The 18,146-nt window shown below is 44.8% G+C and overlaps 1 protein-coding gene across 9 annotated transcripts in view; it reads left to right on the forward strand.

Moving 5' to 3' along the window:
- Positions 1–18,146, forward strand: part of FRMD4A (FERM domain containing 4A) — a 622,361-nt gene that overhangs the window by 390,396 nt on the left and 213,819 nt on the right. The window contains exon 1 of one of the 9 annotated variants that reach the window (XM_047739607.1): positions 14,509–14,790. The exons of 7 other annotated variants lie outside the window; for them this stretch is intronic. The gene's annotated coding sequence lies outside the window, so the exon portion shown is untranslated. Of the gene's footprint in view, positions 1–14,508; positions 14,791–16,951; positions 17,151–18,146 lie in introns of those variants that run through there. One more of the 9 variants, XM_047739606.1, reaches the window with a different exon arrangement.

Genomic DNA, 18,146 nt, shown 5'->3' on the forward strand with positions numbered 1-18,146 from the left:
TTGTCACAAATGGCAAGATTTCATTCCTTTTGACGGCTGCATAGTATTGCATTGTAGATATATATACCACATCTTCTTTATCCATTCATCTGTTGATGGACATCTAGGCTCTTTCCATAGTTTGGCTATAGTGGACATTGCTACTATAAACATTCGGGTGCACGTGCCCCTTTGGATCACTACATTTGTATCTTTAGGGTAAATACCCAGTAGTGTGATTGCTGGGTCATAGGGTAGCTCTATTTTCAAACTTTTGAGGAACCTCCATGCTGTTTTCCAGAGTGGCTGCACCAGCTTGCATTCCCACCAACAGTGTAGGAGGGTTCCCCTTTCTCTGCATCCTCACCAGCATCTGTCATTCCCTGACTTTATAATTTTAGCCATTCTGACTGGTGTGAGGTGGTATCTCATTGTGGTTTTGATTTGTATTTCCCTGATGCCAAGTGATGTTGAGCACTTTTTCATGTGTCTGTTAACTGCCTGTGTTTTTTTTTAGGAGTTTTATGATCTCAGATCTCACATTAGGTCTTTAACCCATTTTGAGTTATTTTGTGAATGGTGTAAGAAAGTGGTCCAGTTTCATTCCTTTGCATGCAGCTGTCCAGTCCTCAATTCCTTTAGCTGGCTGACTAATATTCCAAGGTACTGAAGGACCACACTTTGTTCATCCATTCATCAGCTGAGGGACATTTAGGTTGTTTCCACTTTTACCCATGGTGACTAATGGTGCTATGAAAACTCACATACAAGGTTTTTCGTGATGTCTGTTTTCATTTCTCTTGGATCTACACCTAGGAGTGGATAATATGGTCATTCTATGTTTAACATTTTGAGGCTACCTCAGACTGTCTTCCCCAGCAGTGGTGCCATTTTACATTCCCACCCCAGTGCATGATGGTTCCATTTTCTCCCCATCCTCACCAAAACTGGTTATGGATAGTGCTTCTTTTTAGTCTCATTGCTTATTTTGCATTCCTTTTAAATGTTGCATTCCTTTCCATGATAGAAAGGTTTTGTTTCTGGAATTGAAATTACTTACCATCAGGAAAAATCAAGGAAACCAAAAATGGCAAGTATTTAAATGGTGCCTTTTCATCTTGGAAAGCTGAGCTGTGTGAAAGAAGAGTGAAGAAAACGAAAGCTATCAGTTTCACTGTCCAGAGAGTTTCCCTTGTCTTGGTGCCTTCACATTTTGAGGACATGGACGCCCCTACATATGTGAGCAGAAAGAGCAACCCTTCTCACCCAGCTTTACCTACTCTGCCAGCGTAATCCCTAAAGATTCCCTGGGATGCTACCAAACCATGGAGCATTTGAGGCTTCTGCATAAGTAGATGTTAAAAAAATGCATCTGCTTGCTTAGGGGACCTGAGAGTGTCCCTGACCCCGTAGTCAGTCTCTTAAATTCCTGGCTATCTAGGGCTTTCGGTGAAGATGACTGAAAGAATTCTTCTTTATTTGACCCTCATCCCAGTGGTTTTCATAACATGAAACGAATTTAGGATTACAAAAAGCTTATTGTTCTCCATCAACTCTTTGCATTCAGTTGTAGAACTTCCTTTTTATAGAAGGGATCTTAACCATGTGCAGGAAAAAGCATTCATAGCTTTGCTTAGTCCTGGTTATTGGCCAAGACTTCCTCCTTTTTAGTTGAAAAATAATAATAGTAAGGTGGCTTTCCTTCAAAATGTGTATAATGTCCTTTTCAGTGTCTCTGCAGTAGTGACGGGGTTGTAGCAGTTTTTGTTTGTTTCTTATACGAGATACCACAGTTTAAGATTGTTTCCACATCCATAAGAACTAAGCCATCTTTTTTTTTTTTTTTTAAGATTTTATTTACTTATTTGACAGGCAAAGATCACAAGTAGGCCGAGAGGCAGGCAGAGAGAGAGGAGGAAGCAGGCTCCCCACAGAGCAGAGAGCCTGATGCGGGGCTCGATCCCAGGACCCTAGGATCATGACCTGAGCCAAAAGCAGAGGCTTTAACCCACTGAGCCACCCAGGCGCCCCCTAAGCCATCTTTTTTTTTTTTTTTAATTATTAATTCTTTTTTTTTTTTATAAACATATATTTTTATCCCCAGGGGTACAGGTCTGTGAATCGCCAGGTTTACACACTTCACAGCACTCACCATAGCACATACCCTCCCCAATATCCATAACCCCACCTCCCCTCTCCCAACCCCCCTCCCCCCATCAGCCCTCAGTTTGTTTTGTGAGATTAAGAGTCACTTATGGTTTGTCTCCCTCCCAATCCCATCTTGTTTCATTTACTCTTCTCCTACCCCCTTAACCCCCCATGTTGCATCTCCTCTCCCTCATATCAGGGAGATCATATGATAGTTGTCTTTCTCCGATTGACTTATTTCGCTAAGCATGATACCCTCTAGTTCCATCCACGTCGTCACAAATGGCAAGATTTCATTTCTTTTGATGGCTGCATAGTATTCCATTGTGTATATATACCACATCTTCTTTATCCATTCGTCTGTTGATGGACATCTAGGTTCTTTCCATAGTTTGGCCTAAGCCATCTTTTAAATAAGCATCTAAGGACATCTGAAACCTTTTGGATTAACAATTTCCATTAATTATGAATTCACAAACTGTAATTCACCACTGTGAATTTTATGTTTTCACTCTGGTTTTAACTATTGCTACTAAGTTAAAATTGTTGTATTTTCAAAGAGAGAGAGAGAGAGAAGCAAGCAAGCAAATATGGGGAAATGGGGACATTTAGACATGAGTGATGGGACTGAAAGATGTTTCAATCACCTTAAAGAGCAAATTTGCAATCCCTGGGTAAGACACACGCCCTGCAAAATGCAATTCCATTTCGGAGTGTATATCCAGAAGAAGTTCTCAGACATGTGCTAAGGTGACATCAATGATCTCTGCATGTTTTCACTCATTTATCCATTCATCCAGCAAATATTTATTGAGCACAAACTGTGTCCCACATATATATTACAGAGATAGCAGAGGGCAAAAGAAACAAAAATTCCACCTTCAAGGAGCTTATGTTCTAGGGGAGGATGACACAAAATAAGCAAACTAAGTAAGGAAAATATATAGCATGTAAATTGGGTGATAAGTGTTATGGATAAAAATAAAGAAAATAGGAAGTGTTGTGAAGGGGATGAAAAACTTTAATAAGATGGATAGGGAGATGGGGCATCTGGGTGGCTCAGTGGGTTAAACCTCTGCCTTCAGCTCAGGTCATGATCTCAGGGTCCTGGGATCGAACCCTGCATCGGGCTCTCTGCTCAGCAGGGAGCCTGCTTCCCCCTCTCTCTCTGCCTGCCTCTCTGCTACTTGTGATCTCTGTCAAATAGATAGAATCTTTTAAAAAAAAAAAAAAAGATGGATAGGGAGAACCTCACTGACAACATGATAATTAGGGCTACTGGATCTAGCAAATAAAAATGTAAGACACACCCCTAAAATTGAATTTCAGATAATCAATAAACTTTCTTTAAGAATAAGTACATCCCAGGGGGGCACCTGGATGGTGCAGTCAGTTAAGCATCTGACTCCTGATTTCAGCTCAGGTCATGATCTGAGTAGTAAGATCAAGCCCTGCATTGGGCTCTCTGCCGGGTGTGGAGGCTGCTTAAGATTCTCCCTCTCCCTCTCAAAAAACAAAAACAAACAAACGAAAAAGAATAAGCATTCCCCATACAATATTTACTACATACTTACTCTTTGTTGACCTAAAATGCAAATTTAAATGGGCGCCCTGTATTTTACCTGGCAATCCTAGTGACAGTTGAGTAACGTCCTGCAGGAATGAGGGGGCAAATCGAGTGAACATCGTGGGAATGTTGTTGAATGAGCAAGTAACTGGGAGGCGAGCGTGTCAGGCGGGGGAAATAGAACAAAGGTTCTGGCCAACTGTAATAGTAAAAACTCAGAAGTAACTTGCTCTGCAGGAAGAGAAAGATAAATAATTTATGGTTTATTTGTATGATGGAGTCAATTGGATGGACTAAATGCGTCAATATTGATAAATCTCAAAAACATTATCTTTCGTGAAAAGATAAATCTGTTTGGTTGTATTTCTGTAGGGTTTAAAAACTCACAAAACAGTATCTACTGTTCATGGCTACATACATATGCAATCAAAGGACAAAACAATCATGGAAAAGAGGAAAGAGAAAGATGGAGAGGTGTGGTTCTCTCTCTTCCCAGCCCCCTTTCTCTCTCCCTCTCCCTCTCTCTGGGTATGAAAGTCAGTCTACATTTGGAAAAACAGAGATGGACCTTGAGGGCATTATGCTAAGTAAGATAAATTGGACTGAGAAAGACAAATACTGTCTTCTGTCTCTTATATTATGTGGAATCTAAAGAAGACAAACTCATAAAAACTAGAGTAGACGGTGGTTACCAGAGTCTGACAGGTGGGAGAAGAGGAGAAATGTTGTTTAAGGGCACAAACTTAACAACTAGTTAGTAAGTAAGTTCTGCAGATCTAATGCATAGCATAGTGATTACAAGTCAACATTATTGTATTATAAACTTCAAAGTTGCTAAGAGACTAGATATTAATTATTTTCATCACAAAAAAGAAATAATACTTAGGTGACATGATAGAGGTGTGGTAATCAAATTATAAAATATAAATGTATTATATTACAGTGGTAATCAAATGACAAAATATAAATATATCAAATCAACCTATTGGACACCACAAACCTACACAATGTTTTCTGTCAATTATATCTCAATTAAAAAAAAGAGAAAGGCAATCTAAAGCCAATAAGGCCGAATGTTCGTCTTAATGGTAGTTATTCACGACTTTATTTTCTGTCCATTTCTGAATGCTTATATGCTTTATTATTTAAAATACTTTTTGAAGAAGGACAGCAAACTATAAAGAAAAAAAATTTTTAGGTACCTTTGTATTATGAGGAACTCAGTACAATAGGAAGTAACTTAGGAGTGTATAAATATTTGATCTAGGAACAATCCTGTGCAGATATGGGTCGGTAGGTGACAAATATTGGTGTACAGTGTTCATGACCTAGTGTGAGATGCTGTATCTTCTAAGTCAGGATATCTCACATATTCACGGGAAGCCCTGGGGCTGGCTAGGAACTGCTCAGCACCTGCTTCCTCATGTGTCCAGCAGAGGCGCAGACAGAAGCCTACAACCCTCAACAGGACCAGAGCTGGACAGGCCCTCTAAGTGTCCCAGGAGGAACCAGTCAGGGCATTTGGTTTTGTCTAGTCCAAAACCCCCATTGGATTTCCCACTGAACTGGAGATAGTACAAACTTATGAAAGTCAGGGTCATTTCCTACTTCCAGCTACAGAATTTGTCTTACGTAAAATGAAATTGAATTTAGATTCCTAAGGAATGGGATACGATTTTGGAGGCTCTGTCTTACCTCACCGTTGCTGTCACTAGCATGCTGAGTGACCTGGGGCTACAGGGGTCTGAGTAGGTAGAAGGAACCAGAAGTCCACATGTGGGTGTGGGTATGCTATACCCCACATCTGAGGATAAGATGGAGTGACCGACCCTTTAGGGGCAAATGCTGTGACTGGTCGTCATTCCTAGGAGCATCCATTTGTAGCAAATGGTGTACCCTTAACAGATGAACAAGTTCGTGGGCTCTGTAAATGGACTTGAATCCCTCTTACGTGAATCACAGAGGAGCAGGGTGGACATGCTCTACAGGGAAAGGGCATGCAGTGTCCTCAGAGGAAGGGAAAGGGATTCAGGACACAATTATTTAGGGCAAGGATATTTCCTATGATTTATTTACAGGGGCTTAGCTCACCCGGGATCTCATTAAAGCTCACAACACTTAGATATAGGGCTTCAACTGAGAATCAACATCTAACATAGTGGGCAAAGCAGCATTGTGCAGATGCAAAAGCTGACAGATTTCATGCTTTTAGACGATGCAGATAATGCAAGCATGAATATTAATAACATATGTTTTATTAAACACATGCTCCATACCAAAAACTTCACATACATTATACAGTGCCTATCCTCAGAGCAAAACTGTGAGTGGGAACCGGTGAGAAGTTTAGAACTCAGTCGCCTAAGGCGACACAACAATAAGTTGTTGACTTGTGGTTCAAAACCGGGCAGTCGAGTTTCTTGTGGTCTGCACTCTTAACCAGAACACTGTTGCCCTTGGCATCTTTGAGCAGGAAAGTGGATTGTAACCCCAGTGCCGGCCTGTGATTGTGCTAACCAGAAGGTTCATGGTGAAAATAGAATCCTTCAATAACTGCTGTAATAGTACTTACCAAGAATTATGTCGAGTTAGCAAACTGGGGGCCAGAAATGACTAGTTATGCTTGCCATTGGACTTGGTCCTACCGGAGAATAACCCCGTGTGTCTGCAGACCTCTGCTTGGGTGGGGATGGCTTTAATGGCCAGGGTCAGCGAGGGGCAGTGATCAGCAAAAATGTCCCATAGCTGCATATTATCTTTGGTGCTTCCTGCTTCCCTTCCCTTCCTCGAGCTCCCCCTCCACCCATCCACTCCACTCCACTAGAAACCACCCCAAGACGCTTCTTCCTAAGAGTCCTTCATGGACCACTTTCTGCTTTTGCTCAAACTTAAGCAAGTGTGTGGACAGAACACACTGGAGACTTTGAAGACAGACTCTGATTCAACTCTGCCTCTTTGTGGGTGTGGCCTTTTGGCAAGTTCCTTAATGTGTCTGAGCCTCGATTTCTGGTTCTACACAACAGGAACGAATCATAGCCACTGTCGCTGCGAGGATTGTAGAGGACACACGTGATGTGCCCAGGACCTCTCGGTAAAGAAGAGCAATGAGGAGAATGGTGACGATGAGTAGCTAGTCCCAGTTTAGTCCCACTGGTTCCCAAATAAGAACTATTTGCAAGGGAATTTTCTTTGTAACGGACACCGGGGCCATTCTCTGAAGATTCAAAAGATACTTTCCTTTCTCTCCACTGTATGGCCCCTCTTATACCAAACTCAAGACTAAAATTACCCTCAGGCCTCCTAGCCTCTACTTAGTATCAGCTGTTCCAAACTTAATGTTTATTTGCTTTGTTTTGGCTTTTGGGGGGGCTGAAAGCTGTGGGATAGGAGAAAAGACCAGGGAAGATATTCTCAAGAACGTACTTGAGAAGGTGAAAGATATCAACAAAGGGAGATCCTTAGGCTTCTGCGAGACAATACCAGAATAGTTTAGAGTCCCTAAGTAGACAGTGAAAGGAGAGATGGAAGGACAACCATTTAAAGATAGAAATTACAGTCACTGGGTTATTAAGAGTTTTGTTTAGGCCTCCACAAGCACAGGAATCTTTAGAACATAATGCGAGTATTCTAAAAAAAAGCTGGGCTCTGATGTTGGCATGTAACATCGCGAAAGACCCAAGCTCATTTACGAGAGACAGAGCCGACTCACAGTTTCAGACTGGCCATAATTTGGGCCGCCTTTATTAAGACAATTATATGGAATTGCTTATAAACCCTGGTCAAACGCTGTTCTCGACCATCGCAGGCTCTTTTCCTGTTTTTTTTATTAGCAAGATGGATTCAATTTAAAAAAATCTATTGGGTAATTATCACAATACTTGGCCAAAAGAAAGTGATAAAGCAAAATTAAATACACCATGTAGAGATTAATACATTTGGAGGAGCTGAAACCAAACAATTCTGAAAACAAAAACAAGGAAAGCATTGCCATGATTTCTACCTGTGAGGAACTGCCCATGGGGAGGAGTACAGGCCCATGCGCAAGTGCAGAGGGGAAAGGGCTCTCTTGGAGGGCTGGAGGAGGGGCTCCGGGAAAGCTTCCCGGAAAGTGAGTGTGAAGAGTGAGGGGTGACGGGTGAAGGGAGGGGGAAGGAGGCCTCCTGAGCAGAAACGCAGCATGAGCAAGTTGGGGACCCACATGTGCTACTGGCTCGCTGGGAGGTGGTGAGCACGGAAGAGGCTGCACAGGCAGGAGAAGGTGGTCAGGGAAAGGAAGACAGGGATGTGCCCTGCCATGTCCCAGCCCCGCCCAGTGCCTACTGGTGAATTTATACCCAGGCAAGAGCTTTACCCCTGGTGCAAGAGCAGGTGTTTTCAGAATGGAGCAACATGTTCCTATTTCATTTTTTTAAAAGATTTTATTTATTTATTTGTCAGAGAGAGAGAGAGTGAGCGAGCACTGGCAGATGGAGGCAGAGGGAGAAGCAGGCTCCCTGCCGAGCAAGGAGCCCGATGTGGGACTCGATCCCAGGATACTGGGATCATGACCTGAGCCGAAGGCAGCTGCTCAACCAACTGAGCCACCCAGGCGTCCCTCATATTTCATTTTTGATAGAGAGGTGACCGGTTAGGAAGGGTGTCCATCAGGATTAGATTCTTTTCTTTTTTTTTTTAATTTAATTTTATTTTTTTTAAAGATTTTATTTATTTATTTGACAGAGAGAGATCACAAGTAGACAGAGAGGCAGGCAGAGAGAGAGAGAGAGAGGGAAGCAGGCTCCCTGCTGAGCAGAGAGCCCAATTCGGGACTCGATCCCAGGACCCTGAGATCATGACCTGAGCCGAAGGCAGTGGCTTAACCCACTGAACCACCCAGGCGCCCTCTTTTTTTTTTTTTAAAGAGAGAGAGAGTAAGCGTGTGCAAGAGCACGAGTGGGGGAAGGACAGAGGGAGAGGGAAAAACAAACTGGGGCAGGGAGCCCCAAATGGGGCTTGATCCCAGGACCTCGGGATCTTGACCTGAGCAGAAGGCAGATGCTTAACCAACTGAGCCACCCAGTGCCCCCATCAGAATTAAATTCTTAAAACCACAATTCTACATCCGAGAATGTTCATTCATTCATATTATTCATCCCTTTAATGAATATTTATTGAACGTTTAATATGTACCAGAGACACAGTCCCTCTTCTGGGCTAAGAAGAGTCAGCAATAAACAAAACAGACATAAATCCCTACTCTCCTGGGAGAGATAGGTAATAAGCAAAGCACATAAGTGAATAAGTTGTATACAGTCTGTTAGCAGGTGATTAGGACAATAGAGAAAAAAACAGGGAAGGGATTAGGGAGAGGGGCAGTAGCAGGAGGGCAAGTGAGAGGATCCATTTTTAAGGAAGATCGTCACAGATCACTGTGATTTGGAGCACTTAAAGAATTGAATGGGGCACCTGGGTGGCTCAGCCATTTAAGCATCTGCCTTCAGCTCAGGTCATGATCCCCGATTCCTGGGATTGAGCCCAATGTTGGGCTCTCTGCTCAGTGAGGAGTCTGCTTCTCCCTCTGCCACTCCCCCATGTGTGTTCTCTCTCTTGCTTGCTCACTCTCTCTCAAATAAATAAAAAAATTTTTTAAGAAGAATCAAGTGATACAGTTATGGAAAAAAGAACTTCCTTCCATTCCTCTCTACTAAAAAGAAAAAAAATAAAAGATGGTCAGAAAAGACCTCACTACTTAATAAGGTAACATTTGAGCAGGGATCTGAAAAAGATGCTGGCTTAAATCCTTCTGATATCTGGGTAAGTGCCTTCCAGACAGAGGACATGCAAAGGCCCTGGAGCTAGAGAGCCTGAAGAGTAGGGAATATAGCAGGGAGGCCAGGGTGCCCTAAGCAAAGTGAAGGCCAAAGTGGAAAAGTAGTATCCACTCAGCTGACCAGCAGAATCAACGACCCAGGAACTTATTAGAAATGCAAATTCTTATATCCCAAACCCCCTACTCAGACTGTGAATCAGAAACTATAGGGGTGGGATTTAGCATCCTTTGAAGCCTTCCAGGTGCTCCTGAAGCTGGCTTGTCTGAGAAACACTGTCTTAGAACTGGTCCAGAGCCCTCCTCTATTCCTACTTTCCTGGAAAATCTTCTTAGATGATTCCATCATTTTCCATAGGTTTCAAAGTTCTCTATGTATAGCCATTGTCAACTTTTTAATTTTCCTGCCAAATATCTCTTTATGAGTTTTTAAAAAGATTTATTCATGTATTTATTTGAGAGAGAGAGAGAGAGCACAAGCAGGAGGGTAAAGAGGGAGAGGAGAAGAGAATCTCCAGCAGACTCTGCTGAGCTCCAGAGCCTGACGCGGGTCTGGATCTCGCAATCCTGAGATCATGACCTGAGCCAAAACCAAGAGTTGGACGCTGAACTGACTGTGCCACCAGGTGCCCTGCTTTTTGAGTTCTAATGGTGTATATCCAATCCTCATCTCAACAAATAGCTGAACCAGCTTCCCATTTGGTGAGGGAGAACTCTAGAAATTTGCTACGCAGAACTCACCAAATGTATAATGTGAATTGTGACCATTCTTTGCCATAATAATTTGGGGTAGGTCGGATTTGGTTTGGGGGGGGGGGCAGAAGAAATCATCCTGTCACAAGCATGACAGCTTCCAGCCCTATCTCAACTCCAAGAAACTGACTTGCCTTTTCCTCCCTGGGTCTCAGGGGTCCATGTTCTCATAAATCCTGGGGCTCTTCCTCTCACACGAACTCATCATTTCAATATCTTCTTATTGCTTGCCTGTGAGATTGATTGATTGATGTCACCTGCACATAAGCCACCACACTATTAGAAGTCACAACTGAAAATGGAATAGTTGCTGAATTTTTTTCCCATTCAATCTCACAAATATTTCTGTCTTAACTCGCTTGTGTAATGAGGCAGTGGGCCGAGAAATAAATAACAGGTACTGAGTTCCAGACACTGTGCTATGCATTATAAGGAAGCAATGCTTCTGCATACTCTGAAATTGGCAAGTAAGATGAGTGTTACTAATGAAGTCAGGTGGCCAGGGTTTGCTAATTGTCTCTTGCCTACTTAACATGTATAGGTCCAGAGGTGGGTTATAAAACCTCTCTGTGCTTGGCGCCGGATGGCTCGGTTGTTTAAGGATCTGATTTCAGCTTAGGTCATGATCTAGGGGTCCTAGGATGGAGCTCGGAGTCTGTGGGCTCTGTACTTAGTGGGGAGTCTGCTTGTTCCTCTGCCCTTTCCCCTGCTCATGCTCTCTCGCTCTGTAATACACAGAATCTTAAGTAAATAAATAAATACAACCTCTCTGTGCCTTAATTCCTTTTCTCCTGAATGGGATTAATAATGTACCAACCTCATAGGACTGATGAGAAGATTAAATGAGTTCTGTGTAAAGCACATAATCAGATCTGGTGTTTCGTAAGTGCCAACCAAGTATTGACTATGATTATTAATGCCTATTTCTGAGTAAATAAACGGAAAGGGTTTGGTGAAAGCTAACCTGTGTATTTGAACATGCTTCTAATGTACACCAGTTTCATACTGTGGTACTCACTGTAACACAGCTGCTCCTGGGGGCTCCAAATTACATTAATTAGTTTGTGATGTTTTGATTGATTCTTGTCTGTGTTTCAGAAAGCATTGCCTGGGTTTTTGTTGCCATGAGTTGAGGCAGTCAAAACCATGATCCCAACCAGGAAAAAATAATAAGCAATAATCTAATGTAATGAGAACATAACACAATTATAAAACATAGCTATTAAAAAAAACGATATTGCTATTTAAAAAATTAACAAAATAAAACACAGCTATTAGATGATTTCTTCATGGACCCCAGGGAACATGGTTTTAAGTAGTTGCTGTCAAGCCATGAGAGGAGATGGAATTCTTTCTTTTTGATTGAAGTGGTTCAGCAATGGCCTTAAATTGACCTGGAGTGAGGAGAAAAAATGATTGGGTATAAAAATATAATAGGGTTCACTTAAAATCCGTCAAGCACTTCAGCCTACCGCAGAGGGGTCTCATCCTGTCCTTAAAATCTGGTTGGAGTATGGAAGGAAAAGACAGCAGCGTTATTCTCTGGAAAGATAAAAAATGGAAAGTAACTGTGTGTCTCACAGTAAGGAACTAATGTATCAGGACAAGTTATGGTCACCTCTAGGTACTATCCAAAGCCAACTGTAATTCAATCCATAATTAATACTGTATATAAAGTAAGTTTGAGGCCTTGTTCACTGTGATTATATATATATATATATATATATATATATATATGGCAGTGAAGCATGAAAGATGAAGGCTCTGAGTCACAAAAGGATGACTTTGGTTCAAATCCAATTAACAAAGTCATCTCAGCAAGTTGCTTAACCTCTTTAAACCCCCAAGTGCCTCATCTGTAGAAGGGGAACAAAAATAGTTTCCATCTCATAGGAATCTGGGGATGATGAAATTAATGAATATTTGGAAAGTTCATAGCACTGTGCCTGGTACAGAGTACATATTCCTAATAATGTTGAATATCAGTTGTATGGTTGTGAAAATTCTTAGTATGTGTTGAAACCATAGTCTTCACAGAGCTGAAGAGAGATAGGATCATCAGGCCTGTTATTTAAAGGTGAACAAAACAGGCACCAAAGAGTTAAAAGACTCCTTCAAGGTCACACTGGACCTTCCAGGTGGGAGTGCAGGTCTATCCAATGTTACTGGAAAGAATTATGTAGCCCAGACTCAGACCCACTCCCACACTGGTGTCTGTCCTCAGCAAGGCAGCTACACAGAGGCAGGAATGGAGGCCATCTTTCTTCACTAATCATGGCAGCCTGGCCAAGATCTGAGCTGAGGAATCTTCTGCTAATGGCCCATTTACTGCCCGGAACTTGCTTAGGAAAGCTGTGACTTCAGATCCCAGAGTTAAGAACCTGGTACTTTTTTCACTAATATAGCAGAGATAATTTTTGCTCTGCAACTCGGGGTCTAAAAAACATCACACTAATTTATTTCTCTAAACCCAGTGAAAATCTGACTATATCCTCACTCACAAAGGTGGTAGGGATTTACTCATTCTTCCTCTCCCCCAGCTCACACTGTAACTTAAGATGGGAAAGGGGTCTCCCGTTTATCAATCCTGGTTGCCACTGAGATGCTCAGTGCCCAAGAACTGGAGATCCATTTGAAAGTCAAAGACTCATCCCTCAGAGGCCAAACCCCAAAATCCTTTGCTGTGCCTAAGACACACCTCTTAGAACTTATTACCCCCGCCCGTGTCCACTTGCCCCGGGTCAGATGTCTGGCGCCCTCTTGAGGCAGGGACAGTATGGGCTTCCTAATTACAGATGTCACTCCTTTCCTTCTGGGGTGCTTGTCTCCATCCCCCATTTCCAAGCCTCAGAGCACTTCTCCGCCCTTTGAGGGTTCAGTTCTTTTCAAAATAAAGCTCCCTAACTCTGTGTAAGAGGCAAGGGGAGCCCCAGACATTCAAGTCTCAAAATCCTGCTTGCCCTGAGGAAGGGCAAAAGGAAAAGTATTTCTCCTTTCTGAATCTTCTCCAGCTGCTGAAGGAAACAGGCAAATGTCCAGAAACCAGCCTGCCACGTTTCTTTTTTCTTTTTTTGGAGTTAGACTCTTCAAAAAGTATTAAACTCAGGCTGAAAATGGAAACACTGTATTCTTTCATCAAGACTGCATGTTAGGGCTGGCTGATGGACCAACACTTTGCAAAGATCCTTTGATTCTCTGTGCCTTTGCAAGTAACTGCCTGAATTCTTGGTGGTAGAATCAGCTGCTCTTCGGAAAACAAACCATTATAGAATTCCAACTGGCAAAGCTTGCCATCCATCAGCTCCCAGGATTGCCACTGGTGAAACAAAGGATGTATTTCCTTCATATGTCCACTAACTTCCTGATAATTTAAGTTTGAATTTTATCTCATTCATCAAGTTTTCCAATGCCTATGTCCCCGGTATTTAAATTCTTCAAATAAAATTTTTCTTCCCTAAATTTTTATCCATTCTTAGTCTGGACCCCAAACATACAAGGTATAAGGCGTAAAGAAATCCTGCGCCAGGACTAGCCCAGGCCATGAGGACAAAGTGAGAAGCAAACACATAAAGGCCTTCATGGGTCTTAGGCTTATGCAGTCAGGCCCTGTCCTAAATATTTTACATACATTGACTCATTTCATCCTCCTAACAACCTTATTATCCTCACTTCCTAGGTGAGAAAACTGAGACACAGAGAGGTTAAGAAACTTGTCTAAGGCTACACAGCTAACAGGTGGCCAAGGCAAGATTTTGTGCTCTTAACACAGGGCTATGACTATAAATTGTGGTTAAATGTTAACAAGGAAATAAAGAGGATAATAATAGGAAGGCTACATGGTGGGGTAAGGTGCGTGGAGGGCACTTTCATTGTGTTGATTAGGAAAGGTTAGGGAGGAGGCAGCAGTGTTTGAGCTAAAACCTGACGATGACAAGGAGTCAGCTATACAAAGACTGGGGCCAGGAGGATGGGAGAGTATTCCTAGCAGGAGGAACAAGAAATGCAGAAAAAAGCCAAGCGAGGAAAGAGTCTCTTAAGGGCAGAAATGTGGCTTGGGGGAGGGGAAAGCCTTGCGGGGGGTGCAGGGAGAAGAACATGGGACAGGCGCGGAGAAGATGTTTTCAGGAGCCATGAGAAGCTGCTGACATGCTTAGTCACAGAGATTATGACACGATGGGAGTTGTTTCTGAAGTCACTGGCTGCTAGGTGACAAGGGCTGAGTGAGAACCTGGAATGGAAGGGGCTTGGAAGAGGGTTATGTAGCTGAGGATAAAAGGTAACGTGGACCCTGGTGGGGTCAGGTTGCAAGAGATAAGGCTAGATGGAGCAGGAGGTCCTGATGCTCAGGACAATCTGGCCACCTGAAGAAGTGTTGACTTATTCCTCAGAGCCAGAGAAGCCCTGAACAGGTGGAAGCAAAGAAGTCCTATGATCAAATCTGAGTTCTAGGAGAATGAGTCGAGCTGGTGTGGACAGTGTCTTGGAGGGACAAGCTTGCGGTCCAGCCAGGAAGCTTCTGGAGACTTCTCAGTGAAAGGTGAGGGGGCTCAATGAGGCCGGGGCCCTGGTTATTTGTTCAGCAAAGTTGTAATGTCATCGGGCACTGTTGGACTAACTCAGACAAGAGGCTGCTCTCAAGGAACTTTCCAGAGCCATTTATGAGGACAGGCTTGATGATAACCTGAATGTAAGGAATGAGAGAAAGGAAGGAGATAAAAGACCCCTGTATCCCTGTTCTGGCATTTGGGAAGACTGTGCAGAGGGAAAACTGTGCAGAGGGAAACTGTGCAGGAAGATGGGGAATCTGGAAAGAGGATTTGCCAATGGGACAAGTTCAGTTCAGGACAAATTAACAATTCCATTGGCCAAGGTGGAAAATCAGCAGGTAGATGTAGAAACAATCCAATGACTTTTTGAAGGATGGGAACTAAATACCCCAAGAGAAAGGTCTGAACACTATTACCCCTTCACTAGCTGGTGCAGTCAAAACAGATCAGCACTGGAAATGCTCTTTCAATGAAATAGCACTCCCTCTGAGCACTCCCTCAACTCCATCATGAAAGAATGGGGCTTTGCATTAAAGCAACCTTCAGGGACTCCCAAGGTACAGAAACCTCCCATCTAAACATGGCTTCTCATGACTCAGACTCAGATAATTAAGTCAAGTTCCCCAGTCAAGAGTCTGTGATGACAACAGGTTGAAATAAGGTCATCCTTACCACAGGTGGTCATTCACCTTTTTCTCCAATACTAATTGTATACAGAAATTGCCTTCTGTTGACTGTGAGACATCCTGAACTGCCAGAAATTTTCACCAGAGATCTTTAGAGAAGAATACACCAACTGTGTCTAGAAAGAGTTAATTTTCAATCATTGGGAAGAAAGAATATGCAATGTTTCTTTTTTATTATGAATTTTTTAAGTCTTCACTCCTGCCAATGTCAGGAAAATAATTGTGTTAGATCTAATCCTTCAACTATGGTTAAAGGGGAAGCCATTTCTCCCTTGAAGGATGGGTGGATGGATGGATGGATGGATGAACGGATAGAGACATGTTGGGATTTCAAGCGATGAGTGAGTTTTAGAGAAAGATTTTACCCCTGAGACAAGCCGGCTTTCCCACCCACAGTAAGCGGGTGCTCCTGTCTGCCTCTCTCTTTATTTTATCAAACCGTGTTTTGACAATTCATGGAAAAAAAAAAATGTGTCTAGGGCAAATTGAGCTGCTGAAGCAATAAACATTTAGACACATAATGTGAATTGAGTTATTGTTCTTCGTAGGGATATTTCTCTGAGTTTGTTTCTCATTTTTGGAAAGAGAACGTGTCAGCCTGTTTCCCTTCCCCAGGTCTCTTGGAATGGAAGTCTCCTTTCCCTGTAATTGTTGCGAATCCTTGACAATAGCTCCAAGACTAGGTTATCTCGCAGGAACTTCCATTTCCAAAGAGTTGAGGGAGGTAAAGACTCAAAACAATTGGACATGGAGGGTTAAGAGCTGCATCTTCAGCCCAGTTCAGCTCAGGTGGCCCCTCTCTGCAGCTCACAGGGTAGGAGAGGGACTCCCGCGGTGCCTTTGGTGGGTTTTGGCTGGGGGTGGGGGGTGGAATCCTCCGTTTCGAAATCCCTGCTCTTCTTCCTCTCCACGCCTGACCCCGCACAGCCTCTCGCGGTTAGCAGGGGCGTTCGGGACCTAACTTTGTCCTGACTGCGTGTGCGGCAGCGAGGGAACGCGAGGCTTGGCCGGCTCCGGGTAACCCCGGCTCCCGCGGCGAGGAAGGGGCCGGGCCGCGCCGGGCGCGCGGGGAGCGGCCGCTCATTGTTGTCCGGGAGCGGGCGGCGCGCCGAGCCGCGCGCCGGGCCGCGCGGGACCCGCCGGAGCCCGCCTTCCGCACCGCCCGGCGGCCGCCCGGCCTCCCGCGGCCCGCCTGCCCTTGCCGGCCGCGCCGGGGTCCGCGCGCAGGGCGGGGGAAGCGGAGCTGGGGGCGCCAGGGGCGTGGCGCGGGGCGGGGAGGCGGGCAGGGCGCCCCGCAGCATGCGGCGGGCCGGGCGCGGGTGGGGGGCGGGCCGGCGGCGGTGCGCCCTGGCGCGCGGCCAGGCTAGGCGTGAGCGGCGCGAGCGGGCGATGGGCTGACTGCCGACCCGCAGCTGGGCGGCGGCGGGGCCGGGGCGGTGGAGGCGGGGGCGGCGGCGGCGGCGGCGGCGGCGGGGGCGAGGGCGCGCCGGGACCCGGCGGGGCGGCTGCGGGCGCCGTGGAGGAGGCGGAGGCGCCGGGCGCTGATGCTGCCTGCTAGGCCACGGGCCTGCGCACCCCAGGGCGAATGGGACGCCGGTTTCGGTGGATCGGCCGCTGCAAACCTCAAGTTCCTGGGCTCCTAGCGAAGCGCAACAAATAAAAAGGTAATGTGTCTTTGTTTCCCAGCCGCGACTGCTGGGAGGAGGTTGATTATGCGCACTTGTGTGTCCATTTTTAAATGCTGGGCCGGTGAAAGGGACATGACTCTGCTTTACTGGAAGCGTAGAGTATTTAATGTCGCGGATATGACATTTTTTCATTGCAAACCCCACGTGCGGCACCTACTACACTCCCTTCTGCTACCCGTCCCCTCCCCCCATACACTTTCTCTGGCATCTCAACCTCACACTGTCTGAATTTACCCAGGGAGAAAGGAAACGACATTGCAGAAAGCAGCCCTGGGTGGGATTTTTTTTTTTTTTTTTAAAGAAAAGCCATTTTTATGAAAGTGACAGGAGAGTCCTGTCCTTTGCGTGCCTCAGGGTGGCAGGGAGCAGACAGATGATCCTGCTAAAATACATTGCTCTTTTACACTCCAAATGGCTGCAGCAAGTTTGATGCATTGAGAAAGGGGGAGGAGGAGAACGGGAGGAAACCTTTAGTACGTGGTCATTTGAAAATGACCAAACGCGTTGCATCTGTGTGGCAGACAGATGCCCAAACGTTCGTGCCTATTGCCTTTAGAGAAGATGAATCAGTCCTGCACTTTGAAAGCTGTGTGCGCCGCCCCTGTGTAATCAGGACCCCGGTGCTTTTCTCCAATACCTTGGGAGCGAAGTAACCGTTGAGTAGATTCAAGCAAATTCTGCAAAATTTCCGAGGGATGGCCGTTCTAATAATAGCGCTGGCGGTGGTTTCCTAATAGACACTCTCATTCTGAATGAGGCAGCCCTGCCCGGCTGCCTGCCTGCCGGAAGCTCAGCTTGCTGAGCTGGGCGATCCAATGCCGGCAAAGGACTCCCTGACCCCACCGTGAATGGATGAGACTCTCCCCTATGAATGGAACATCCCAGTAGAGGCTGCCTCCGCTGCTTTGGCGTCTTGCAGTTTGAATCCGCACAGCTTCGCGTGAAAGGAATTCTCAGAACACCTAAGACAGG

Source organism: Lutra lutra, chromosome 8 (assembly GCF_902655055.1).
Source record: "Lutra lutra chromosome 8, mLutLut1.2, whole genome shotgun sequence".
Classification (NCBI taxonomy): Eukaryota; Metazoa; Chordata; class Mammalia; order Carnivora; family Mustelidae; genus Lutra; species Lutra lutra.